The 18,087-nt window shown below is 44.9% G+C and overlaps 1 protein-coding gene across 13 annotated transcripts in view; it reads right to left on the reverse strand.

The window, feature by feature from the left end:
• Positions 1–3,234: 3,234 nt before the first annotated feature.
• msi2b (musashi RNA-binding protein 2b) overlaps positions 3,235–18,087 on the reverse strand; it is a 639,735-nt gene continuing 624,882 nt past the window's right edge. For all 13 annotated transcript variants that reach the window (XM_072243487.1, XM_072243483.1, XM_072243482.1 and 10 more), the window contains one exon: positions 3,235–8,594. The gene's annotated coding sequence lies outside the window, so the exon portion shown is untranslated. The remainder of the gene's footprint in view (positions 8,595–18,087) is intronic.

Raw genomic sequence — 18,087 nt, forward strand, 5'->3', positions numbered from 1 at the left:
CATCGAGGAAATCTTCAATAGGCGATACCTCAAGAAGGCAGCATTGGCCATTAAGGGCCTTCACTATCTGGGACATGCCCTCTTCTCATTACTACCATCAAGGAGGTGGCGCAGGAATCTGAAGACACACACTCAGCGTTTTAGGAACAGCTTCTTCCCTTGCGCCAGCAGATTTCCGAATGGACCACGAACACTACTTCACTTCTTGCTCCCTTTTGCACTGTTTTATTTTTTATACCATAGTAACTTTTCAATATATTGCACTGTTCTGCTGCCACACAACGACAAATTTTATGACGTAGGTCAGTGATACTAAGCCTGATTCTGTTCACCGCACGATTTTAAAGCAATCTAGAGGCAACGGGACAAGGAAACTGGCAGTCTGATTCGGGCAGAGAAACCTAGAGGGGGGAAGCAAGTCCTTGTCTGTGCTGGGATTCAGCAATGTTCTTTGTGTGTGTGTGAAAGCAACTTTGCATTTGGTGCTGCCTTCCGTAGCCTCAGCACGTCCCACCACGCCTCACTTCGGGATGGATTGCTGAGATTTAGTAAATATTTGGGAGGGAGCCAGTCAGAACAAACCAAGCAGGTTAGGGGTAACGCATACATACAGAGTATTCCTTTCTCCCAGGGTGGAAATGTCTAATAGCAGAGGACATAATTTTAAGGGGATCGGAGGGATATCAGGGGTAGTGCTTTTTACACAGGGAGTGTTGGGAGCATTGAACGCGCTGCCAGGGTTGGTGGTAGAGGCAGATACCTATCTGGGACACCTGGGTAGGCACATTATGATAGAAAAATGGAGGGCTATGTGGGAGGGAAGGGTTAGGTTGGTCATGGAGTAGATGAAAGGACTGTGGGGCAAAAGGCCTGTGCTATGCTGTGGTATTCTATGTTAAAGCACTGGAGTAACTCAGCAGGTCAGGCAGCATCAATGGAGGAAAATGAACAGTTGACATTTCAGGCTGAGACCCTTCATCAGAAGTTTCTTCAGACTATTGAGCATTTGGGATCTTCTTCCTCGGGATCGAGGTTTACACTGGCCTTGTGCGTCCTGGGGTGGGTGACGGGGTCGAGATCTGAGCCGTCGTGTGATAAGAGCTATACGTCAGAGAAACAGGTTGCTGGCCCAGTCCGTCCCTGGTGAGCAAGCTGCCCAACTGGGTTAGTCCCACTTACCCGGGTCTTTCACAGACACGACGGGAGATGCCCCACTGGGGCAGGTATTCTGTGAGAAGCTTACTGAGGACTTCTCAGTGCATCTGATGCAGGGATTCGAGGTTCTTGATATCACCCCAACTGCTCCCTCTGCACTTTGCGCCGACTGTGGGCCGGCCATTTCCAGGAAGCACTGGGAATGTTGCCTTTCCTCGAGGAGATGCTGTCCACATCCTTAAACGTTTTCCTGCGCGTTGCTTCCCATGACCCAACTCGGAGCAGAGCGTCTGGGATCGAGAATGCAGTGTGGCAGCAGCCACTGGCTTCCAGACTTCGCAATGACGTACGATTTTAAACTCTTACTCCTATCCTGCTTCAAAGGCCAGCTTGGTCTCTCAGCGCCTGTCACTCCCAAGATCTGCAAAGTTATGGAAGGCAGTGGGGTCAGTGGAAGCCCGTAGCTGTTGAGAGAAAATAAAGCTGGTGATCCCGACTACCAGATCTGCTGTTCACTAAAGCTACCATCCTGTGCTCTGGAATGATTTCCTTCTCCAGTTCTCACATCTCTGGATTTTCTTGGTGTTCAAAACTCTTTGAATGTTCATGTACTTTCAGTTATATGCTCCAGTAGAGAAATCCGCAGTTTCCAAGATTCTGTTGTTACAGAGAGGAGTTACTGAGGTGGGAGGTGTGTGGAAAGTACTCCTAGTACCTTCTGAGTATTTACTACCTGAAATAGTCAGGAACACAAGGTTCGACGACCAGCAGTGAAACTTTCCACTGTTTTCTCACAGGTGGCAGCATGTCACACAAGCAGTGTTGTCCGACGTCGTCACGGGCTGTGCCGACGATTAAAGGAAGCACTCTCTTTTGGCTGGAGTTCTCTTTCTCCAGGTCCCGGCTGGGAAGAACTGTGGTGATGGAGGAGAGGGGATACGAGCTGTGCCAACCCCTGCCGCAGCCCCAAGGAAGCCTGGTGTGATGTATTAACAACAAGGTTCTGTAAAAGGCAGGGAAGTTCAAACAGGACAACAGCTTCTGTAGCATCTTCCACAAACCTCTGGCCACGACAGTACTTTCATTGCGTAGGGCTTGTTGCAACGTAGGAAAAACATTGCTGCACAGCAAGATCCCACTAACGACGTGATCCTGACAGGTGACATTCATATCTGCTGGGCGATACTTTCAGGGGACCTTCCTCATCCGTTCATAGAACCTTAGAGCACAGAAACAGGCCATTCGGCCCATCTTGTCAATGCTGAATGAGTTGAGGCGGCTGGGTTCGAAACTTTCACCCAAAGGATGGCACCATGTCCTGCATAGGGGGAGGGTCAGGGGGAGGGTTAAGTCAGCCCGGATTTTTGTGCTTGAGATCCCCGGATTGGGATTTGAACCCTGGACAGCTACGGAGGCAGTTTGCACTGGGCAGGGAATTTGTGGGGAGCGTCATGTGCTGACTATGTGTTGGGGAAGAGAGAAAGTTTTCAGCATGGAATTTGGAAACGGGGGGCAAGTTCACCCAAGAGTAATCCACCAAGAGGAACAATCTGCTCGAGAAGCTCAGTGAGCTGAGCAGCGTCTGTGGGGGGCGTGGGGGGGGGTGCAATTGTCAGCGTTTCTGGTTTCAGGTTGAGACCCTGCACGATTCTGACTGGCGATTACTTCCCCCACCCCTCACCCCACAGACGCTGCTCGGCCCACTGGGTTATTCCAGCAGATTCCAGCACCTGTAGTGCCTTGTGCTCCAATAATCCACCCGTTTGCCTCTATTTCCCTACACTTTTCCGAAAATGTTTTGGGCTCTCCTACATCAGTGCACCACATGTATCAGAGGCACTTCACAAACCTTCACCATTTCACCTGCAACCCAAACTCCTGAGCAAACAACATCGGGCGAAGAAAGTCGAGAGTAGTGCTTAGCAGAAACAGCAGAACTGTGGCCAGCTAATCAGCAGGACTGCCATCAGACCCCAACATCCAATCACCCCTCTGCAAACAACTTGGATGTGTCCTTTTCAGTTGGATGTTTGACCACCTGTTGAAAAATTCTGCGGATGAAATGCAACTTTCTGCTGGATTATATGAAGAAATGGTGGCGGAGGGGGAGAAATGCCTGAGAACAAATGTGGGGGCATCAGTCCTGACGATCACAGGGTCCTGCATAGGAAGGCCTTCCATCAGCATTCGGTGGATGTCAAAGATCTCCCCTGTCCAAGGACAAAGCCGAGCAGTTAGCCTTCTTCTAATTGGAACTGCAGACTTCTGCTCAATATTCGGAAGCCAGTACCCTGCCCCAAAGCATCGCAGGTTTCAAGGAAGACTAGCCTGGTTTATCACTTCTGCCCAGGGTGAGGGAGGGTAACTGGTATGCAGTCTGTGAGGGTACTGACGGACAGCAAGAGAGGCAAACAAGAGGCCACGTCCTATTTCACAACTGTCATCAGGTAGGAGGTACAGGAGTCTCAGGTCCCACACCACCAGGTTGAGGAACAGTTCCTACCCTTCAACCATCAGGTTCCTGAGCCGGGGTGGATGACTTCACTCTCCTCAACGCTGAACTGATTCCACAACCCACAGACTTACTTTCAAGGACTCCACAACCCAAACTCATGTTCTTAGTACTGCTTATATTCTACTTGCACAATTTGTCTTCATTTGCATATTGGCTGTTTATCAGTCTTTCTTTGTGCATAATTTTTCATGAATTCTATCGCATTTCTTTATTTTCCTGTAAATGCCTGCAAGAAAATGATCTCGGGGTTGTATCCGGTGCCATATACACACTCTGATAACAAACTTACTTTGACTTTGATTTACACGGCACCAGAGAAGATTGTGCTATTGTCCTCTGAACTGAGATAGGGAAGGCTTGGAGCACAGTGAGGAATGGCAGCTGCTACGTCTTGTGTGGCCTCTGCTCAGGTCTTCAGTCAAAGGCTGAGCTGGTCACGGGGCTCTAATCAGTGCACCATATGGGCGTTCTACACAAGAGCCACTCTCAGGTCTGCTGTGTGCAAGTGGAAGGTTATCTTTAGGGGCAGAAGCAACTTGAAATTCCTTACAGTTAAATCACTAGCACTGCCAATTTTGTCCTGAACACATGAAACACCTCCTCACCAATACACAGTTCCAGGCCACTTTCACTTTCCCACAAATCTACCCTGCTTATTCTGCTTGCCAACTCTGGAATGTCCAGTTGAAAGAGTCAGAAGATGTGCAATTCAGAAGTTAAAGGAAGGGGTTAGATTTTACGGTGTCTTTACACCTTTTCAGAACGTCCCTAAGAATTTCACTGTCAATTCCAGGAAAAATTGGTCACGATGAGTCAAAGAATTCGTTCCCTGATGCCACAGCAATAGAGCTACTGAAACCAGATGCAGAAGGGTGGGGGAGGGGGGGGAATGGGGGAAGGGGTGACATGCCCAGCCTCTCAACCCAGAACCAATTCCAAATCTTGTGTGACCTTGGTCACACTATCCCTCCCACCGTCCGCCATTTTAAACCCCGGGGCGGTCACTCTAAAGCGGGGTGGGGTATCACGATTTGAGCTTGCCACATGGAACGAAGGGCACTAGACTCAAGAGTGCCCTGTCACAGTGACCCGCCCTGGGTCCCCTGCCCACGTCCAGCCCGTCACCTCACGTTCCAAATCCAATCAGCGAGTTTAGTCAAACACCTTTCAGGTCAAAGGAACAAAATCACCAACACTTACCCAATGAATTGAAACTAGCCTAAGCAAGATGTATGACATTCATCAGCTGTTAACTGCTGTACAATGAAAAATAAAACTTGAGCAAATTACAGAGCCATGCTACCTTAAAGTCCAAGCTACAGATCAAATTAAAAATTAAAAATAAACCATATGGACTGTCTTAAAGTGACAGAATTCAGTCACAAAAAAAACCTTAACAAACCCAATGCTTTAGACGAGTGAGAACTAAAGGAAACCTTACTATATAGGCAGACACGTCAAAACATACTTTATTTCTTGAAAAATATTTGTGCTGTGGGTCACTGGGACAGTGGTTTATGTGTATATAAACATTAAAACTTATCACACAATCACTTTTTTTTATCAATTTCATCTGAGCTTTTAAAAAAATATGGATTCTTTTCTTAATAAAATCATTTTCATAATTATAGCTTGCGTCCCTCTTAAAAATAATAAAAACCCAGTCTTGCATATCTAGCATTAGCATTTAAGGTAGTATGGCGACCCTTTTAAGAGACAAGGGTGGGGAATCCACTTAATGCCTTCCAATTGGCCAGCATTAAAATGTTATGAAAGCTTTGGTTCATTGAAACCACGTCAGATCAGCAGAATTGCCCCAACATTATTATGGTTAGTATTTGCCTTTATCTTTTAATTATTAATTATTAAATACAGGAAATCCTATCCTTACCGGTCCTAGATCTCACTTAACTACATCTAATAGTTTGTATTTAACTTTTATTTTTTTTTAAAAAAAGCTTTTTTTAAACTTTTTTTTTAAAGTTACAATACATCTACTACTAATACAAGATTTATTATTGGAGAGAGAATTAATTTTGTCTTAAAAATCACTAGGCTAAGCATCAAAGACAGCACTCCAGAACAATAGCAATTGTACACACTAGCAAAAAATACATCGATGTCTAATGACGTGGGGGAGGAGGAATGGGGCAGAGGAGGAGAAGGAAGTTGGGGGGGGGGTGGTGTTCCAGGAGGGGGAAATGTATCTCCATGATGTGAAAGGGAAGGAAGGGTTAATGAAATAATCTAGGAAATACAGTACAGAATTATCAACAACCCCCCAAAAATATATATAATATATATATTTATATTATGTATGTATATCAATACAAATGTTCCCCAATTGTAATCTGAATTTAGGGAACCACTTTAATTCCAAGAACAACCTTTTACTTTTAAAATGTGTATTATTATTTCTTGTTTTCACTCCTCAAACAAGTCTTTTCTCATTTACAAAAATCTCAAACATTTTCAGCATTTTACAAACCAGTTGTTCTGAAGGCAAAATAATAAAACAGGGATTTCTCTAACGAAAATAAAAAAAATCCCTGTCAAAAATCCACCAAAATCTAACGTTGTAATAATAGATAGACACTGGCTTCAATCCCTAGTCAGGCTTGTATCAGTCTGAAACCCAAAGTCATTCCGGAGTGCAGCAGCTACGCTTTGTAATAGTTTTCTCAACTATTTAACAGTGTGTTAACAAAGGGTCTTTAGTACCAGTTTCTGCATGTTAAGGTGTTACTTATTTGTCTCTTTAAAACTAAAGATGTGGCATTGCTTTATAAAGGTAGTAAGACTCTTTAACTTAACCTTCAACAATCCTTTTCCGATTGCTCCACCGAACAAGATGCCACCCTCGCCTTACTTGTCCCAATTTAATTATAAAAAAAACAAAATGTTTACAAAAAAAGAAATTCGAATATCCTTCACACCTTGCCCCCCTGTCGAAGGGGAGCAAAGGTAAAAATGCCAAGTAATCAACATGTGCAAATAGGAATTGTCAGTTGCTTCCTACTAATCACAGTGCAAAAATGTTTTTTTTTAAATTTTAATTATCTTTACGTCTACAATAAATTAATCTTTAGAATGCTTCTATGCTGAAACCAATACAGCACTGAGGTATTCGTAAAATAACTCATGTTTTTGCACTATTTCAGTACGTGGATAAAAGGTGTCTGTGAGTCATGCTGCCACTCAGCATGGTTAGACAGGCAACGCTTTCAATGGCAGGGTTCTTACCTAACATTTAGATTAAGGAGAGAAAATAGAATGCCTGAAATGTGGAAAAAAAATTAGAAAAGCTATTGTTAATTCCAAGGCTAAAAGGGAAATTACAAGCCTTCCCCTTTTTCATAAAAAATTAATGATTTAATTAATTGAATCTTGTATAAATTAGCATTTAATTTCATCTATTTCAGACAATGAAGTGAAAAATATTTTTTTCATTCCTGATGTGAAATATTCAATTGGTTTCTTTTTAAAAACTACACAATTGAGGTAACGCCAGTCTAACAGCTGAAGGCATCTCTCTCTTTTGTGTTGGCCTGGGCCTGAAATCGACCGGAAACTAACATAATGATTTGAGGGCAGTCAACAGTTCTATTGGAGATAACTACAGAACAGGCTGTACAGTGTTGAACTAGGGTATCATCCAAGGGCAGCTTGGGTGATCAGACTTGGAGGGATTCCCAACTCACTCCTAGTTTGAGAACCCTTATCTCGTCAAGTTCATGACTACCCTACAGCAGCACCAGTTTCAAAAAACCAAACCCCAAATATTTGTACCCCATCTCTCTCTCTCTCTCCCTCTCTCGCTCAATCTCTGTCTCTTTGAATAGAATAAATCCAGCTACTTGGAATTATTATTTACAGTATTCGAGAATTCACAACAACAATAAAATAAACTCCAAACACCTCTTTTTTTTTAAATGGCGACCCAATAAAAGCCTCAAAAAATGTGAGAAAACGGCACTTATAGAAAAACGATCAGGAAAAGAATTTTCACAGTCCCGACCTTATTGCCAAAAGTAGAGCTGATTAAGATACTGTCACAGAACAAAAAAAATAGATTTATTTCTGGTTGCTAGTCGAGCTACTTCTCTGCTCCTTATTGACGTTAACATTAAGAAGCAGGGCAGATTCTCCCTTGTCCTGTTTCAGTGTCTCGAGAAAGTAACTCACCCAATGTCCCACCACTCACTCTCCCTCCAAACGAAGACAATCTCCACTGCCTCCTCTATCATGGTAACTTCACCTCAGCCAATCTCCCTGACCTCCCCTGCTCTCTCTCTCTCCCTTGTTTACCATTCCAGCAGATCAGTAAAACCCCAGGGGCGAGGGGGTGGGAGGGGGAGGTGGTTAGTGGAAGCGGGACAGGTGGGGGGGGGGGTGAGAGCGGGTGGTGGAGGGGCTGTTACTAACAGGAATAGGAAGCTTTTTCCCAGACAGATAATTGCATGTGTGTGTGCACACACACACACACGCACACACACACACACGCACACACACACACACAGTCTGAAGAGATTACAGTGCAGAATTAATGGTATTTCAGAACTATAATACACAGACTAAAAACTACATCACTACATAACACAAAAAGGAGGCAAAAAATCTGTGATTCAAAATTAATTTCAAAATAAATCAAGAAACACTAAAAAGACTATTATTATTAATCATTTAAAATGCCATTTTCTCTTTTTTTTAATCCTAAGATTATTATAATACAGTAGACCACTGAGATGATGCAAGTTCTAACACATTATGTCCACTGAAAGCCACCTCCAGCTTTTGCTGATCAGTGAAGAAATATGTAGTGCTCGTTATCTTTAGGCGTCTGCTTCGCTTTGATGACATCACCTGAATCTGGGACCAGTCAGAAAGGTCGCCCGGGCTTGCCTTGAGCTCCTAGAGATAAACTCTGGTGGGGGGAAGGTGGAGGGGGATGGGGGTCAGGGAGGAGGAGGAGATAAAAGGAGGCAGAGAGCACAATGAGATCATGCCACTTTGATGAGCACATCCCGAGCCACCAATTAAATAATCACAATAAAAACACAACAATGTAATGATCTACGGCGGAAAAGAGGCAAAAAGAACTTAGAATTGAGGGAGGAGAGAGATACAAGAGCATGTTCTATGAGTGGCAGAGGGAGACAGACAGACAGAGAGAGAAAGAGAGAGAGAGATAGAAAGAGCTTCATGCAGTTCCTCAAAGTGTTGGAGAGACTCAGCGGCTCCACCTGCTGGTGACCCACTGAGTTCCTCCCAGTGCTTTGTGTGTGGAGCCAGATTCCAGTATCCACAGTCGCTTGTTTCTTGTTTATACAAAGCTGATTGGACTTTGTCTACCCTTCCACTGCCTGAGCAGACAACATAACTATAGATTCCCTCTTACCCTGGCTAGTTTCTCTTTACTCCTCCTTCCCATCGAGCAGAAGATACAAAAACCTGAGAACAGGTATCACCAGGCTAAAGGGTAGTTATTGTTATAAGAATCTTGAATAGGCCTTTTATACGATCACTCTATCTACCCCATGTGGGCCTTGCACCTTTTGCTTGCCTGCACTGCACGTCCTCTGGAACCATAACTCTATATTCTGCATTCTGTGGAGCAAGCAAGAACTCCTGGAGCAACTCAGCACGTCAGGCAGCATCTACGAAGAGGAATGAACTCTTTGGGCCAAGACCTTTCATCTGGAGTCCTGATGAAGAGTCTCATCCCAAAACATTGACTGTTCATTTCCCTCTATAGATGCTGCCTGACCTGTTGAGTTCCTGCCGCGTTTTGCGCGAGTCACCCTGGATTTCCAGCATCTGCAGAATCTCTTGTATTTATCATTCTGCATTCTGTTACAGTTCTCCGTTTGTACTACCTCGATGTGCTGACGGAGTATATGGAATGATCCGTCTGGGTGGCACGCAAAAGATTTTCAGTTTATCAACAATAAATCCAAGTACCAATTGGTAGGAACCCTGTTTGCTCACACACTTAGGAAAATCATTAGTTGAAGGGCTCTGATCTGCATTTATGATTTTATGATCCTGAGGTAGCAGTGTTATTTGAACATTCATTTGGAAAGTTTTGTCACTGAGCTTCTGTTTGCTAAGCATTTTAACATCTCCATCTCACTTGTTTCGACTTCGCACACCGCTCCAACAAAGCCCAATGTGAGCACCTCATCTCCTGACTGAGCACATTTCAGCCTTCCACACCCAACAATGAACTAATCAGCTAGTTCACTTTTTTATTTCTCATTCCAGCATTCACACTTTCTTCCTCCTTTTCCAGTGATGATTTTGCATTTGTTCTTTTTGATGATTTTCATCATTTGTAATGATCTGATCTGTAAGAACAGTACGCAAGACAAGCTTTTCACTGTTTGTCAGGACATGCTACAATAATAAACCCACACCAATTCTTCTCTAGTTGATATATTCCTCTCGCCACTTCCTTTGTTTCCTCATTTACTGACTCTTCCACCCCTTGATGTCAATCTTCCTGCTCTCCAGACTTCCAAGACTTTTTTCTTTGCATCTAAAAAACATGATTCATCTCCAATCTTTCTCAGTCCTTCTGGCGTGCTCGACCTCAACAATATTGTGCAATATTCCACCTGGTGACAAATCTCTATTCGGATTGACTGTATCACCTCATCTTCTTTAGTCCATTTGGAGAATTGGAAGATGGTGCAGCCAAGTAGGAAGAGCACCTGATCGCATCAGCTCAGCATCTCCACCTGGTGCTATGGGTGAAGCTTTCATGTGGAGAACTGCATCAGCCCACCACACTCAAGACCTCACTCCCCTGTAAATCTCCTTCCCTCTAACCTAATGCTCCCCACACTGTTCGCTCCCCTGTAAATCTCATTCTCTAACTTAATGCTCTCCACAACTTTCTATCTCCAATATAAGCCAAACTAGACTAATCTTAAAAAGCGTACACGTGGTATATGAGTCTTGCTAAAGGGTCTTGGCCTGAAACATTGACTGTACTCTTTTCCATAGATGCTGCTTGGCTTGCTGATTTCTCCAGCATTTTCCGTGTGTTGCTTGGATTTCTAGTATCTGCAGAGTGTTCGAAGGTAAGAATATTTTCATTTTTGTATTTAACAATCTTAATACAGTACTGTTTATAGAAATTCTGTTCAAGGGAACGTCAGTTTGATCTGTGCTTTATCTCTCTCCAAATTCCACAAACATTGAAGGGTTAATACTTTGTCCCTGTGATTTGCACTGAAACTTCTGTGCCTGGCTTTAGAGTCTCCCTGAATAATTTAGCAATCTTTTTAAGTATATTCCCGAGACGAGGGTGGTGACTTGCTGGGATCTACCCTTTGCATTATTCTATCATTGAGGACCCCACCGTCCAGGACATACCCTCTTCGCATTACCATCAGCCTGAAGACACACAGTCAACGTTTCAGCAATAGCTTCATTCCCTCCGCCATCAGATACCTGAACAGACAATGAACCCACAAACACTGCCTCACTATTCTTGCTCTTGTCTTGCACTACTTATTTATCTTCTTATATATACTTTTGATTGTAATTTATAGCATGTTTTATGTATCGCACTGTACTGCTGCCGCAAAACATCAACTCTCACGACATATGCCAGTGCCTGTAAGGAGTTTGTATGTTCTCCTTGTGACTGCACGGGCCTTCTCCGGCTGCTCCTGTTTTCTCCCACAGTCCAAAGATTAATTGGTCATAGACTCATAGAAATCTACAGCACATTACAGGCCCTTCGGCCCACAATGTTGTGCTGACCACATACCTACTCTAGAAACTGCCTAGAATTTCCCTACCGCGTAGACCTCTATTTTTCTAAACTCCATATACCTATCCAAGAGATCCTTAAAAGACCCTGTTGTATCCGCTTCCACCACTGTGGCTGGCAGTGCATTCCACACACCCATCGCTCTCTGTGTAAAAAACGTACCTCTGACATTGTAAATTGACCTGTGATTAGGCTAGGGTTAAACCAGGGGATTGCAGGGCAGCACGGCTCCAATAGGCAGAAGGGCCTATTCTGCACTGAATCTCAAAAATTACATAATAAGTCAAGTCAAGTCACTTTTTATTGTCATTTCAACCATAACTGCTGGTACAGTACACAGTAAAAACGAGACAACGTTTTCCAGGACCATGGTGCTACATGAACAATACAAAAACTACACTGAACTATGTAAAAAAAACAACACAAAAACTACACTAGACTACAGACCTACCCAGGACTGCATAAAGTGCACAGAACAGTGCAGGCATTACAATAAATAATAAACAAGACAATAGGCACAGTAGAGGGCAGTAGGTTGGTGTCAGTCCAGGCTCTGGGAATTGAGGAGTCTGATGACTTGGGGGAAGAAACTGTTACATAGCCTGGTCGTGAAAGCCCAAATACTTCGGTGCCTTTTGCCAGATGGCAGGAGGGAGAAGAGTTCATATGAGGGGTGCGTGGGGCCCTTCATAATGCTGTTTGCTTTGCAGATGCAGCGTGTGGTGTAAATGTCTGTGATGGCGGGAAGAGACCCCGATGATCTTCTCAGCTGACCTCACTATCCACTGCAGGGTCTTGCGATCCGAGATGGTGCAATTTCCGAACCAGGCCATGATGCAGCTGCTCAGGATGCTCTCAATACAACCTCTGTAGAATGTGGTGAGGATGGGGTTAGGAGATCGGCTTTTCTCAGCCTTCGCAGAAAGTAGAGACCCTGCTGGGCTTTCTTTGCTGGTGTTGAGGGACCACCAAGAAATTTCTTGCAGGTGAACACCAAGAAATTTGGTGCTCTTAACGATCTCTATGGAGGAGTCGTCGATGTTCAGCAGAGAGTGGTCGTTCCGTGTCCTTCTGAACCTGATAATAAACCTGATTCTGATTCTAATTCTAATTCCAATAGATGAGAATTGGCAGTGAGCTGCTTCTTTAACTGTGGCAACCTTTCTGGTGAACTTGTATTTGGAAAGGAATTTCCAGGCTTCAGACCCAGCAGGTGTAGAGGCACAGCGAGCAGAGCAGCAGCCTCTCAGCTTCAAACCTGACCTCAGGTGCTCTCCGTGTGGAGTTTGCACGTTCTTCCCAGTGACCATGTGGGCTTACCCCAGCTGCTCCCATATCCCAAAGATTTGCAGGCTGCAAACTGCTTCCAGTGTGAGTGAGTCCTTGAACCTGGAGGAGGTTGATTTTAAGATACAAATATGTAAATGCCATTAGTTTATTGGACAAGGCTTCCTCATGATCGCGTGGGTTTCCTCCAGGTGCCCCGGTTTCCTCCCAGAATCCAAAGACACATGGGTTAGGCTTAGTGAATTGTAGATATGCTATGTTGGCACCAGAAGCACAGTGGCACTTGCAGGCCGACCCCGGCACACCCTTGGGTGGTGTTGGTCGTTGAAACATCAGAATATTTTACTTGTGTGACAAATGAAGCTGGCCTTTATGAGAATCTATCTGAAGTTAAAAAGCAAGAGATACAACGCGTGGGATTGGTAGCGAGTAGCAAATTTGTGGGAAAGTCGCAGAGGTGCGCTAAAGGTATAGGGTTGTGATAAAGGGGGTCCCGAAGAAGACAAATGGGACGTGAATTACTCATGGGTCCAAGATGGGGGAGGGGATTCAAGAGAAATTTATTTATTTAGTTATGTTTCTGACCCAACAAAGAAAGTGGCATGGTGGGACTGAGGAATCAGAAATGGGAGGGGGCACAGGGTTAAGGTGAGAATGGAAGTCTGAGGAACGACGTTCTCACTGGGGATTGATCAGTATATGGAATGCTTTGCCAGGGGAATGGTTGAGGCAAGTACATGAACAAAATTTAAAAGGGACATGGTTATGAAATATTTAGAGCAGGGGTTCCCAACTGAGGCTCCATGGACCTCTTGGTTAAAGGTATAAAAAGGGTTGAGAACCCCTGATTTGGGGCAAATTCAAGCAAATGGGTCTAGTTCAGACGGAAATTCTGTTGGACTGATGGGTCTGTTTCCTTGCCATAAGATTGACTCCGACCTCAATCTGGGAAAGAAGCCAGGCCAACTATCAGTGACGGAGCATCTAGGGAGCAATAATCATAATAAATTGTATGGTTAAGAAATATCTAAGGACGTAGGTCATTCCAAGATAAAAACAGACAATTATGGAAGGGGAATTGGATTAACTGGAGAAAACTGTTGAGAAGTCTAGCCATCTTCTCAAGAACACTGTTCAACAAAGGGGCACAACTTCAAACTAGTCAGTTTGATCTAACTGGTAGGGAAAGATTTAGAAACCAAAGTTCCAATAATTCTAACCAATACACAAATCGGCATTAGTGCACAGGGATACCAAGGGGAATCAATAGTAAATGAGTTCTGCTTGTGGTGGGGGGTGTTCAGAATGGGGATCAGAGTCTAAAGGTTAGAGCCCAGGTCTTGTTGGAGGGGGTGCTGGTGACTGGGTGGGACTGGCACTCCCTGTGTCGGCAGCATTTGATCTCCATTTCAAGTGTCTTAGTGATAGACGTTAGTTAGAGGACAGGGTTCTCTATCACCGCCTGGGTGAAGGGAAGACTGCTTATTGATTCATTCACACTCAGACCCTCGGTGTTGAAGAAAGACCTGCTCCCCTCCCCCAGTGAACTTCTGTCCAGTATCTGGACACTCTGCTTTCAACAGTATCGTTTGATTTCAACATTTAGGAGAAGTTTTTGTCAAGTATATGAATGGGAGAGGTAGGGACAGCTATGGTCCATATTCAAGTTGATGGTACAAGCAGAATAACAGTTGGGCATAGACTAGATGGGCCAAAGGGCCTGTTTCTGTGCTCTAGGGCTCTATGACTATGACAACAAATGCTGGCTAGTAGCCACGTTAAATATCCTGTTGATGCAGGTTGCTGTGACTGAGGAAGATGTGGAATTTACACGACTTGTAGGCAGGATCGTGCCAGGAACGCTGGATAATTTTCCGTTGTTTGGCTCTGGGATATTGAGTCACGCTGCAGGCTCTCTTCAGCTATTTGGAGATTTCCCAATGCAAACCATTTCCGCTGCCTTGCTCCGTACAATTGGCTTACAGTTTAGTGCTGTTCTACTTCCGTACTGGGCTCAAATTCTGCAATGTTTATGTTTTTCCCTTTTTCTCTGCATTCAGCAATAGCAGGCGGGTTTCCAGTTATTAAAAAATAAAATCAGTCAAGGGCTGCGTTGTGTTCACAGAGGGAGAAACACAGCACAGAAACAGGCCCATCCCTCACAGAGTCCACACGGCCTGTGAGGAGGTGAAAGAGCTCAAGGTCTACTGCCAAGTAATTAACCCCTTCCTTAAGGTCAACAAGACAAAGGAGATGGTTATTGACTTCGGGAGAACCCACACCCCTCCTTTACATCGGCAGCACTTCAAACTCCTGGGAATGCACATCTCACACAACCTCTCATGGTGCCAGAACTCATCCTACACAGTCGGAGAAGCTCACCAATGCCTCTACTGAGGAGAGCTGGACTTTGCACATCTGTACTCACGACCTTCTACAGATGTGCAGTGAGGGCATCCTAACAAACTGCATCACTGCTTGCCACGGAAACTGCACTGCGGCGGACAAGAAGGCTCAACGATGCGTAGTCAAAACTGCCCAGTGCATCACTGACACCAGCCTACCCACCATCAAGGACATATATAGAGAAAGGTGGCAGAAAAGGGCCAATAACGTGATCAGAGATCCTACACACCCTGTCACAGACTGTCTGTCCCACTCCCATCAGGGAGAAGGCTACGTAGCACCCACACCAGGACCACTAGACTGAAAAGCAGTTACTTTCTGCAAGCAGTAAGGCTGATCAACACCTCCACCCACTAACTCCACCACCACTTTACTGTTTCCCATCATTCACCTTACGTACAGCCTAGAGTCACTTTATGGACATACAACCAATCTATTTATATAAGCTGCTTTATGTATTTATGTTTATTTTTTTTATTATTGTGTTCTTTACATTTTGTGTCTTTTTCTTGCGCTAATTCGGATCCAGGTTAATAATTATTTCCTTCTCCTTACACTTGTGTACAGGAAATGACATTAAACAATCTTAACAATAAAGTTTGTTGAAAATAAACTGATCACCAACAAGCTATTTACAGCAATCCCCTTTCCTTTGCCCTCACCCTTCTCCTGTGCCCAGATTCTCCCAATCCTCTTTCCTTTACCCTTACCCTTCACCTGCCCTCACGTTCTCCCACTCACCCACACACTAAAGGCAATTTAACCTCCTGATACGCACGCCTTTGTGGACCTGGGAGGAAACCGGAGCATCTGAGGGAAAACCATGCGGTCATGGGACGAATGTGCAAACTCTACACACACACACACACACACACACACACACACATTGAGCTGAAGGTCAGGATCAAGCCTGGGAGACCGGAGCTGAAAAGCAGCAACTGTACTAGCTGTGTCACACTGCCTGGGTGAACTGAAATCAGTAATGCAAAACAACACATGCAAGTCGTGTTAACTTACTAATAGTTGCAGCTGTCTACCAGGTCATCTCCATCATGTCTCTGACCTGTGCATTCCGCAAATAAGAGGAGTTTCTATATAGTGAGAACACACTCGACCTCTGGATGTGTGGGATGAACGTGAAGGCTCGAACTGACATTTTTTTGCTGGAATGGAGTTTTACTGGTGTTAAAAATAAAATCCAAGATTTCCAGTTAGGGCTTTGGGAGTGTTAGGAGCAACACACACAAAATGCTGGAGGAACCTAGCAGATCAGACAACACCTACGGAGAGGAAGAAACATCCAGCCTGGTGGGCCGCAGCCTGAATGGCTGACCGGTAATTCCTCTCCAGTGGTGGTGCCAGGACCTGCTGAGTTCCTCCAGCATTGTGAGTGTGCTGCCCTGGATTTGTAGCACCTACAGAGTCTCTCCTGTTATTTCAGGGTGTTCATTGTCATTGGTTAAAACTGAAACGTAGTGCACTCCTCTGAATTGTCCTCTCTTCATCTCACTAAACCAGGGCTTCACGACCTCCTTTCATGCCATGGACCCTTACCATTAACCGAGGGGCCCGCCCATGAACCCCAGGTTGGGAACCCCTGCACTAAACTGATTCCTTCCCTCTTACAAGCTCTAAGTACACTACTCCTTCAGACTGGTGGAATTCCTGTCTCCCTTTGCCACCCCGCCCCCAACTTCTTTATCAAGCCTTCAAAGCTGAATCTTTATGGTCTCCCTATCTCATTACGGCAATGACCTTTAACCTTGGCACTGCCTCTCCATTACGAACGTCTCCAAGGGTAGAACGTGGGCCTTCCTGAACAGTGCGAGATTGTCCTGTATCTGTTCAATTGTGGACCTTCTGTAAAGAGCGAGTGTCACAGATAGGTCACCACGGTAATGTAGTGGTTAGCGCAGCACTGTTACAGCTCCAGGCATCAGGGTTCGGAGTTCAATTCCAACGCCGTCTGTAACGAGTCTGTACGTCTTCCGCCTGAATGCCTGGGTTTCCTCTGGGTGCTCTGGTTTCCTCCCAGAGTCCAAAGATGCACAGGATAGTAAATTGTCCTGTGATTGGGCCAGGTCAGGGGTTCCCAACCACTTTTATGCCATGGTGGTCCGTGTACCCCTGCTGGGAGCCCCTGGGCTAGGGTTAAGTAGGTGGGTCACTGGGTGGTGTGGCCTGTTGGGCCAGAAGGGCCTGTTCTCCACTGTATCTCTAAATAAATAAATAGCACTAAACTAGGAAAAAGGAGCTTGAAATTAATAGACTCTGTGCTCGTTAAGCTCCCCTACAATGACACAACACCTTGTATTCCCAGATGGATCCAGGGGGAAGTGTTGGCTGGGAGGAACTCAACTGGTTTTCTTCCAACCGTAAATGGAGCCCTTCCCAACCGCGATGTTGCAATGAGTTTCTTCACTCACACACCATCTAAATCAGAGGTTCCCAACCGGGGTCCATGGACGCCTTGCTTAATTGTAGGGGTCCGGGACATTAAAAAGGTTGGGAACCCCTGATCTAAACGGTCTTCCCTTGTGCATTTCTTAAGGGATACAGCATTATTAGCAGTCCCTTCTGACCCAACGAGCCTATGCCGCCAAATTACACCCACGTGCAGCATCGAAGCCAGATTGCTGGTGCTGTACAGCATTATGCTAACCACCATGCTACTGTGCCAAGTGCTACACCTTCTATTTCCCTATAGAATTTAATTATCTTAATTATCACTCTCAAACACCCGTTCACGGCAGGGAACAAAGTCCTCGCTTGTCCAAGCATAATTCAGTCACGGAGGATCCAGGGTCCAGAAGCTACCTGATGCTTTTGGGAACCCTCCTCCTTGATCTGACGAACACAGGAAAAGCTTAAGCAGCGGAAAAGGGAATGAATAGGTAAGATAAGGAGGAAAGAATGGAAGTGTGTGCATTGACAGGGATTA

The sequence above is a fragment of the Mobula birostris genome, chromosome 25 (genome assembly GCF_030028105.1).
Source record: "Mobula birostris isolate sMobBir1 chromosome 25, sMobBir1.hap1, whole genome shotgun sequence".
Lineage (NCBI taxonomy): Eukaryota > Metazoa > Chordata > Chondrichthyes > Myliobatiformes > Myliobatidae > Mobula > Mobula birostris.